Here is an 8,401-nt window from a genome sequence, read left to right as displayed (position 1 = left end):
GGGGGCGCGTGAGCCAAAGGATCTTGAAAACGCGGCGGCGGCGGTACCGCTTTCGGCTCTCGCCGATCCCACGCAGAGGCGGGGGCGCGGGCAGGTCCGCGCGCAGGTGCCCGTGCGAAGGTGCAGGCGCGTGCAGGCGCGGGCGCGCGCGCGCGCGCCCTCGGGCAGGTACGTAGAGGCGGGCGCCCGCGCGTGCACACCCCTAGGCGTACGCACGGGCACGGACGCGCCCGAGGGCGCGCGCGTACCGGCGCGGGCGCGCCCGTGTGGGCGCGCCCACGCCTACGCGCGTGTACCCGCGCGGGTACGCACGGGCAGGCACGTGCGTACCGCCCGCCCGCGCACGGGCGCGTGCACGCGCCTGCGTGTCCGTATCTGCAGCCACGGGCGTGAGCGCGTGGGCGCCTACCGTCCTTCTTCTACCTAACGCCGTCACCGGGCTGGCTCGGCGTCCAGGTATGCCTGTCTCCCCCTCCCCTCCAATCCCCTCCCCCTCCCCGTCCCCCTCCCCTCCCCTCCCCGCCCCCCTCCCCTCCCCTCCCCCCCCTCCCCCTCCCGTCCCTCCCCCCTCCCCCGTCCCCCTCCCCCTCCCCTCCCCTCGTCTCCCCTCCCCTCCCCCCTCCACCTCCCCGTCCCTCCCCCCACCGCCTCCCCTCCCCCACCCCTCCCCCTCCCCTCCCCCTCGCCTCCCCTGCCCCCATCCCCTCCCCTCCCCCACCCCTCCCGCCCACCCCCTCCCCCTCCCCCTCCCTCTGCCTGTCTCCTTCCTTTTCTGAAACCGGGTTTTCCTCTTCGAGAGCCGTTCCGTCCCTCGGGCGAAACCAACTGGCCGCGTACCGGAGACCGAGTGCAAAGACGGAGCCCCGGCGGCGCGGCGGCGGCGGCTCGGAGCTCGGCTGCCGACCGAGGTCGTCGGCGGTTCGGATCCGCCGGCTCCTCCTTGGGAAGCCCGTGGGGCGGCTCGACTCTCTCCCCTAGGGCCGCTCCGAGTCCCGAGCCGCTCGACGGCACGCGACGGCAGCGGCGCCGCAGTCAGTTCTCTATCTAAACGGAAACGACGACGATGACGAACGTCAGTCTTCACCGCCACGCCCTACTCCCCACCCGAGCACCGTTCCAACTCGGGTGTTTCTCTCCCTGTGGCGGGGGTCCCCCCCGACTGAGAAAAAATAAACCGCCCCCCGAGGACGGCCCGCGTTCGGAGCCTCTTGGTAGTAGCGCGCCTTCACGGGACGACGGCACGCGCGCCCGTCACCCGCTTCCCGGAAAGCTCCCCCCGCAGAGAGTCGCGAACTCGGGCGAAGACGGAGGAGTCCGCGTACCCGTCGCCCAAGGTTCAGCCATCGTCCGATTGGAAACCGGTGCCTTCCTGGTCCCGCCTCCCCGTCGATCGACGCCTCCCGGGGGTGGGATGGCTTCCAGCCGAACCAGCCTACCGTACCCTTCCCCTCCTACGTACCTCGGGAGGTCGGCTCGGACAGGGAGGGGCCCGTCAGATGTCCAGTCCGCCGTGAGCTTTCCACGACGACGGTCGGCCGGTCGGCCGGTCGGTCGGTCGGTCGTCCCGGAACACCCCGGTCGGGTCCGCGCGCGCGCGGCACGGGCTTCACACACCTCGCTCCTCTGGCTTCCCGGGAGACGCTCGCGGCACGGCGACGCGTGCAACGCGGGAACGGCGACGCTGCCCTCGGCCTTACCGTCCCCCCCCTCCAGCCGAATACGGCCCCGGCCCTCACCGCGGGCCGAGTTGGGGGGCTGGGGGTCGGGCCGGGGGGGGGATCGGCGGCGGCGGCCCTCGTCGGCAGGCGGCGCTAGCGCCGCCGGCGTGCGGCCTTACGGTTCCCGTTGCGATTCCCCTCGTGGGCGCGGAGAAAAGCCTCTCCATCCGGCCAAGGGGGCGCCCGTTCGGCGGACCGAGGGCGACGACGGGGGGCTGCCCGTCCGCCTGAGCGCGCGCCCGCTCCCGCAGGCACAGGCGCGCGCGGGCGCAGGCACAGGCGCACACGCTCAGACACGCGCTCACGCGCAGACGCGCACTCAAACCCATACAGACACGCACAGACGCACACACAGACGCACGCACAGACCCGCGCTCACGTGCGCAGGCGCCCCCACAGACGCAGGCGGGCACGCACACGGGCACGCCCGCAGACGCGCACGCGCACGCACGCAGTCACGCGCGCACACGCAGGCACACACGCCCGGACACGCGCGCACACGCCCCCGCAAAGACGCGCCCCCGCACAGACGCGCGCGCGCGCAGGCACGCACACCGGGACGCGCGCGCGAACGGACGCACGCACGCGCGCAGGCACGCGCGCACACGCACCAGGCCACCCGGAACGTTTGCCAACTCCCCGCCCACCTCAGCACCCCACCCCCCGGGCCCGAGGCGCGTGGTCCCCCACCGCCCCCACCCTCCGACCCCCCCACCGCCCCGCTCTCGGCCTCCCACCCCCCAACCCCCCTCGGGCACTCCACCCCCCACCCCCACGACTCACGCACACACGCCCGCCCGCCCGCCCGCCCGCCCGCATTCGGGAGCCGCCGGAGATCTCTCGATGCTCGAGACGCCGACTCACCCCTCTCCCTCCCCCCCCCCGCCCCGGAGACGCCACCTTCCCGAGTCCGCCCGCGAGCCCGGAGAGCACTCGCTCGGGCCGAGCCGCCCGAGGGCCTCTGGGCGGGCGTTCGCGGCTGGCCCGCCAAGCCTCCGCTGGACCTCACTAAGTCCGGCCTCGCTCCCGAGAGCCTCGAGGGCCTCCCTCGGTGAGATGTCTCCCCAGTCGGACCGGGGGGCCCAGAGCCGGTCCGTACCGGCTCTGGGAAGGCGTTCCCGGCCTCCCCCCCGCCCCCCGTTTGCCCGCCCGCGTCGCGGGAGGATGGAAAGCGATGAGGAAGAACGCTCTCGGTGGCGGCCGTGGTTTTCTTTTGCGACGCGGATGCCGGCAAACGCACGGCTCCCTCCCTCCCTCCCTCCCTCCCTCCCTCCCTCCCTCCCTCCCGACGCAATTTGCCCGTTCAACCCGCCTCACGCGTACCGTTGGCTCGGCGACAGGGACGACGGCGGAAAACGTCTCCCGGTCTGCCTGCTGCGCCACGCGGGCACTCAAAGAACGAGGAGGAAAACTTCGGGGACTGGCGGTCTCATCCCGTCCCGTTTGTCGCGTCCGTCCAAAGGATACGGATCGGAGAACACCTGCCCGTCCGACGCTTGGGACGTGCTCTCTTCTCCCTCCCGCCCCCGGTGGACGCTCATCCCCTCGGGCGCCCCCCCCCCCGTTCGGCCCTTTCGGGGGCGAGCGCGCGCGCGCGCCCCATGACGCTCCCGAGAGGTTTCCCCGGCGGCCCGGGGGACTCTGTCCCCTCTGCCACCCTCGAGCCCCGGCCGGGGCCCAGGTGGACCCGGTTCCACCCCCCCGCCGCCCTTCGCTCCGGTCGTCGGCCGTCACCCGGCGGCCGCTTCGATACCGTCCCCCTCCGGAGCTCTGCGGCGCCGACGGGATGGGAAGCGGTCCCGGCGGGCGCGCGCTGGCCACGGCGGCCCGGGGCCTTCGCTCCGTCTCCTCGAGCCCGGCCTGGCTCCCGGCGTCCTCCCGGGGTCCTCCCGGGGTCCTCCCGGGGTCCTCCCTCCCTCCCTCCCTCCCTCCCTCCCTCCCTCCCTCCCTCCCTCCCAGGGCCCCCCCCGAGTGGGACACGCCGGCTGGCCGGCATGGTGCTCCAGGGCTCCAGCGGGGTAGACGGGATCTTCCTGGCTGAGGGGCGAAATGGCCCGGCTGGGCCGGACCCCCTTGGATCGGAACTTTGGGAGATGGGGCCAAGGTGGTGGAATAGGCTGACGCTTCCGCCTAGCTCTCTTGACGACAAAGACCCGGAAACACAAGCGAACGAGTATGTCTGCGACGAGCGGGGAGTCCTGACCGTCGAAGGCGGGCTTAGACGACGCACTGAGGGGCAGCGGCAGGAAGAGACCTTTCAGGGGCAGAGAGGGTTTACCGGCCCTGCCCCGCGGGGAGCCCTCAGGCACCATTCCCAGAGCGGCTGCTGCAGTGGGCTGGTACCGTCGTTCCACTGCTGTTCCGTCAGGGAGAAGCAGCCAGCCACACAGCCTGCTCACACCTCCGGAACCTGAGGAGGGCCCGGCCGGGCGGATCCCCTTGGCCCAACCGACCCCGCGCTGTGGCCGGCCCCACCGTCTTCCGGCCGCCCCGCGCCGAGAAACGTGTTCGGCGGCGGCGCTGGGAGGCGGGGGAGGGGGGCGGGGGGGGAGCCGGGACGGGGCCGGGCGTCCGGCCGCCCGGCGACGCGCCCTCGCCGGCCGCCGATCCGGATCCGTCCCGCTGCACTCCGCGCCGGTTGTCGGCCGCCACCTGGCGGCCGCTTTGATATCGTCTTCCCCCGGAGCTCCGGCGCCGGCGACACGCGCGGGAGGCGATGTGGCCGCGCTGGCCGAGGCGACGTTCCCGGACGCCGGCGGCGGCGTCGGCAGGATCGTCCTGGCCGAGGCGGGAAAGGGCCCGGCCGGGTGGATCCCCTTGGCCCAACCGACCCCGCGCCGTGGCCGGCCCCAACGCCTTCCGGCCGCCCCGCGCCGAGAAACGTGTTCGGCGGCGGCGCTGGGAGGCGGGGGAGGGGGGCGGGGGGGGAGCCGGGACGGGACCGGGTGTCCGGCCGCCCGGCGACGCGCCCTCGCCGGCCGCCGATCCGGATCCGTCCCGCTGTCGCCCGCGCCGGTTGTCGGCCGCCACCTGGCGGCCGCTTTGACATCGTTTTCCTCCGGAGCTCCGGCGCCGGCGACATGGGAGGCGCTGTGGCCGCGCTGGCCGAGGCGACGTCTCGGGACGCCGGCGGCGTCGGCGGGATCGTCCCGGCCACGGTGGGGCGCCGGCGCCAGAGCCACGTTCCGGAATTGGGCCCGCAGCTTCATGTGGCCGAGGCGGTGGCCGTCGCCGCCGCCGCCGCCGCCGCCGCCGCCGCCGCGCTCCCGGGTGCCGTGTTTTAGACGGCGCTGGACCGAACCGGGCCGCACCGAGACGGCGCAGGCAGAAGAACGGGACAAGGCACGCCCCGGCCGTTCGCGCGCCTTCCTTCGCGCGGCCCGGTCGTCACCGGGGCCTCCGGCGTAGGTCCGGGGTGGCCCGCGGAGGGCGCCCCGGGCCCGGGCGCGGTCCCGCGTGGGGTCCGGACCGTCGGAGAATTTTTTCAAAGTCCCGCTCCGGGGGTCCCCGGGCCGAGGTTGCCGCCCCCGGCCCGCCCCGGCCCGGCCACGGACCCGCGCGGGGCCCGGACCTTCGGAGGGGCCCCGCCGCCCGAGAATTTTTTCCAAGTCCCCCCTCCGAGGGTTCCCCGACCGGCCCGCGTTGGCCGCAGCGCAGGCGGCTGGCTCTGGGCGCCCGCGCGGCCCCGGCCAGCTCCGTCACCCCGTCCCGCGGGTCGACCAGAGGATCCCGGGAGCTCCGGGGGGGGGGCGGGGCGCTGGGGGCCATGGGGTCGCGCTACGGACCGATGGCCGGGCCGCAGTTCCGGGGGCTCGCCGTGGGGAGCGGGCCCCTCCCGCCGCGGGGCGTGGCTTTTCTCTCGCCCAAAACGGGCGATTTGGGCCACCAGATGGGTGCTGACACGCTCTCCTCGCTGGGTGACTCCCGCTGAGCAGATGGGAAACCTGGACGGGTCCGTAGACGCCGGTCCACCGACGGCCCACGCCCTCCCCCGCTCCTCCCCGCTTGAGCCGCCCGCCTGGGGCCCGTGCGCCGGCTCTCGCGCGTCCAGATGTCCAGCCGCGGTGCCTCCCCCCGGTCTCCAGTGCCCGAGGGCGGCGTGGCACGGGCGCCGCGGGCCCTCTGACCCGCGTGCCCCTTGTCGCAGGCACCCGCGGTGGCCGCGGTGCTCGCCAGAGTGTGCCCCGCTCCCCCCCTCCCCCAGGCCCACGTGCCTCGCGTGTCAGGCGTTCTCCGTGTGCGGGGTCCTCGCGGCCACCTTTCCGCAGCCGGGGCGGGCGAGGCAGAAAGCGGGTCCTCTCCGGGGCTGTCCTCGCCCGCCTCCTGGCAGCCCTGGCGGGGGGGTCTTCTCCTCCTCGCTTGTGCCTGGGCTGACCCGATCGATGTGGTGTTGTCGTGCTCTCCCGGGCCGGGTCCGAGCCGCGCCAAGACGAGGGACGGACATTCGTGGCGAATGGGACCGCTCTTCTCGCTCAGCGCGCGGGCCCCTCGCTCCTCCTCCCCGCCCGCCGGTGGTGCGCAGAGGGGCAGGGGCACGGAATCCGGCCCGACCTCGCTCATCTGCCCTCGTTCGCGGCCTCGCGGCCAGCGTCGGCGGTGGCGGGGTCCTGAGACCGAGCAGGACAGCCTCTGCTCGTGGCCCTGGTGTTCTGCCTCGCGTCGGGCCCTCCCCCGCCCCCCGCGGCGGGGGGGCTCTCTGGTCAGACGCACCCGCGCGCCCCACCCAGGTGGTGCCGGTGCGCCTCGAGTGGCCCTTTGGCGGTGCCCCTGGAACGCTCCAGGCCGTCCCTCAGGTGCCTGAGGCCGGGTGGCGGTGCCGTTTCCCCGTTCCCAGCCCACCCTTCCGGTCACCGCTCACGCGTGTGGGCGTGCGCCCCTCGAGCCGAGAGAAATAAAAAACAGGAGTGCGGCCGAGAGGGAGAGAAAGGATGTGGAGGAAAAAAAAAAAAAAAGAAGGGGGGTCGAGCGGGGTAAGACCTTTAGAGCACGCACGCCTCGCGGGAGGGTGCCGTGCCTGATCCCGAGAAGGCGGGGGTGAGAGAGGGGTGCGCGCGTGCGTGCCCGCCCCGGTGCTTGCCGAGACCCGCGTGAGGCAAGCGAGAGCGGAAGGAGGAGGGCCCGCGTGTTGCTTCCGCCGGTGCCGAGGGAAGTCGCCCTTGCGAGGTGGGGGCCCAGGCTGCGTAGCCGCGGCTGGGCCCCGGCGGTCCGTTGTTAGGCTCTGTCGTACCTCCTCCCCCCCGCGGGCCGCCCTAGAGCGCGGACCCCTCTACAGAGGGAGACCGGGGGGTGTGTTGGGCTTTTAGGTGCCCAGGCAAGCCTCGGGTGTGCGCGGCGCGTACCCGCGAGGCCCCGCGCGCTCGCCGGAGCCTGGCTCCGGTGAGGCGGGATGAGGCGGAGAAGCTCTAAAAGAGAAACGGAAAAAAAAAAACGGACGACTCAAAAGGCGTGACTTTCCGAGGCCCTCGGTCGCCGCTGCGGTGCCCCGCCCGTTCCCTCCTCGCCCGAGTGGAGGGTGGACGCAGCACGGAGCCGGGAGCACGCGCCGTCCCCGGGTGAGGCAGAGCCGCCGTGAGCACGAGGCGGCAGGCTCCGTTCCCGGCCGCAGAGGCCCACTGTGCCTTAACCCCCCCGCTGGTGCTTACCAATACCGCAGGCCCCCCCCGCCCATCCCCGGGGCGCCCTCGGGCGCCTGGCGGGGGCCCAACGTGGGGGGCGATGGGTGGGGACGGCCCGTCTTCGGTGAAGAAAGTCTTCTCTAGTCATCTCCGAGGGTGCTTTGGGGGTGCCGGATCCCCCAGCCGCTGCCCCTCGCCTTGCGCGCAAGCCACCGACCGTGGCTCGCAGGCAGAGCCCCCTCTCCTTCCCGCCCGGTGTGGAGGGAGAGGTCCGCCGGCCCCGCGGTGGGGCCGCGCGCCGCCCTTCGCCTGCCGCGGCCCGCGCCTCCCCCCTGCGAGTCGGGGGAGGGCCTTCGCCGGGCCAGCCGTCTGGCGCCGGGGTCGCGCGCGTCCGTGTGTGCGTGTGAGTGTGCGGCCCTCCCGTCGCGCGCCTGGTGCGGTGGGGCCGGGGGTCCGTCCGGCGGACGGCCCCCGCGCCGTTGTGTGCCGCCTCCCGCCCGCACCCGTCCCGTGCCGCCAGCGGTGCGCGGGTGTGCGGGCCCACCTCCTCACCCGGGAGCTTTCCCGGCGATGTGCCCCTGGGCCGGGGGGATGGGCGTGCCGGGGGCCGCCCCCGCAGCGCCTCCCTCGCCGACGTCGATCGACCCCGCCCCGCCCGGCCGGCCCGCGCACACGCCGTCCCCGGTCTGGGACCGCGAACCGGCCTCGCCGCGTTGGGCGTCGCCACCGGGCCTCCCCGGCCGGTGGTGTCCCCTGGCGACGCGCCCTCGGACCCGGGCCCGGGCCCTGTGTGCGCCGGGCGGGTGGGCGGCGTGTGGCCGTCGTGCGCGTGAGGGTTGCCCGCTGGGTGGGCGGTGGGCTGGAGGAGACAGGGAGCGGCGGCGACCGCGGGGGGGTCCGATCCCCCTCCGCGCCGCCGCCGCCACCGCCGCCTTCCCGCTGCCCGCGTCTCCCCCCGCCGCCGCCGCCCTGCCCTGGCCTCGCCGCGTCCCTCCGGCTGCTGGCTCGGGGCCGCGCCTCCCGCCAGTGCGTATCGCTTCCCGGTTCCCCGGTGGTGGTCCCCCCGCC

Source organism: Loxodonta africana, unplaced genomic scaffold (assembly GCF_030014295.1).
Source record: "Loxodonta africana isolate mLoxAfr1 unplaced genomic scaffold, mLoxAfr1.hap2 scaffold_635, whole genome shotgun sequence".
NCBI classification, from domain to species: domain Eukaryota; kingdom Metazoa; phylum Chordata; class Mammalia; order Proboscidea; family Elephantidae; genus Loxodonta; species Loxodonta africana.
This window is presented reverse-complemented; position numbering follows the sequence as displayed.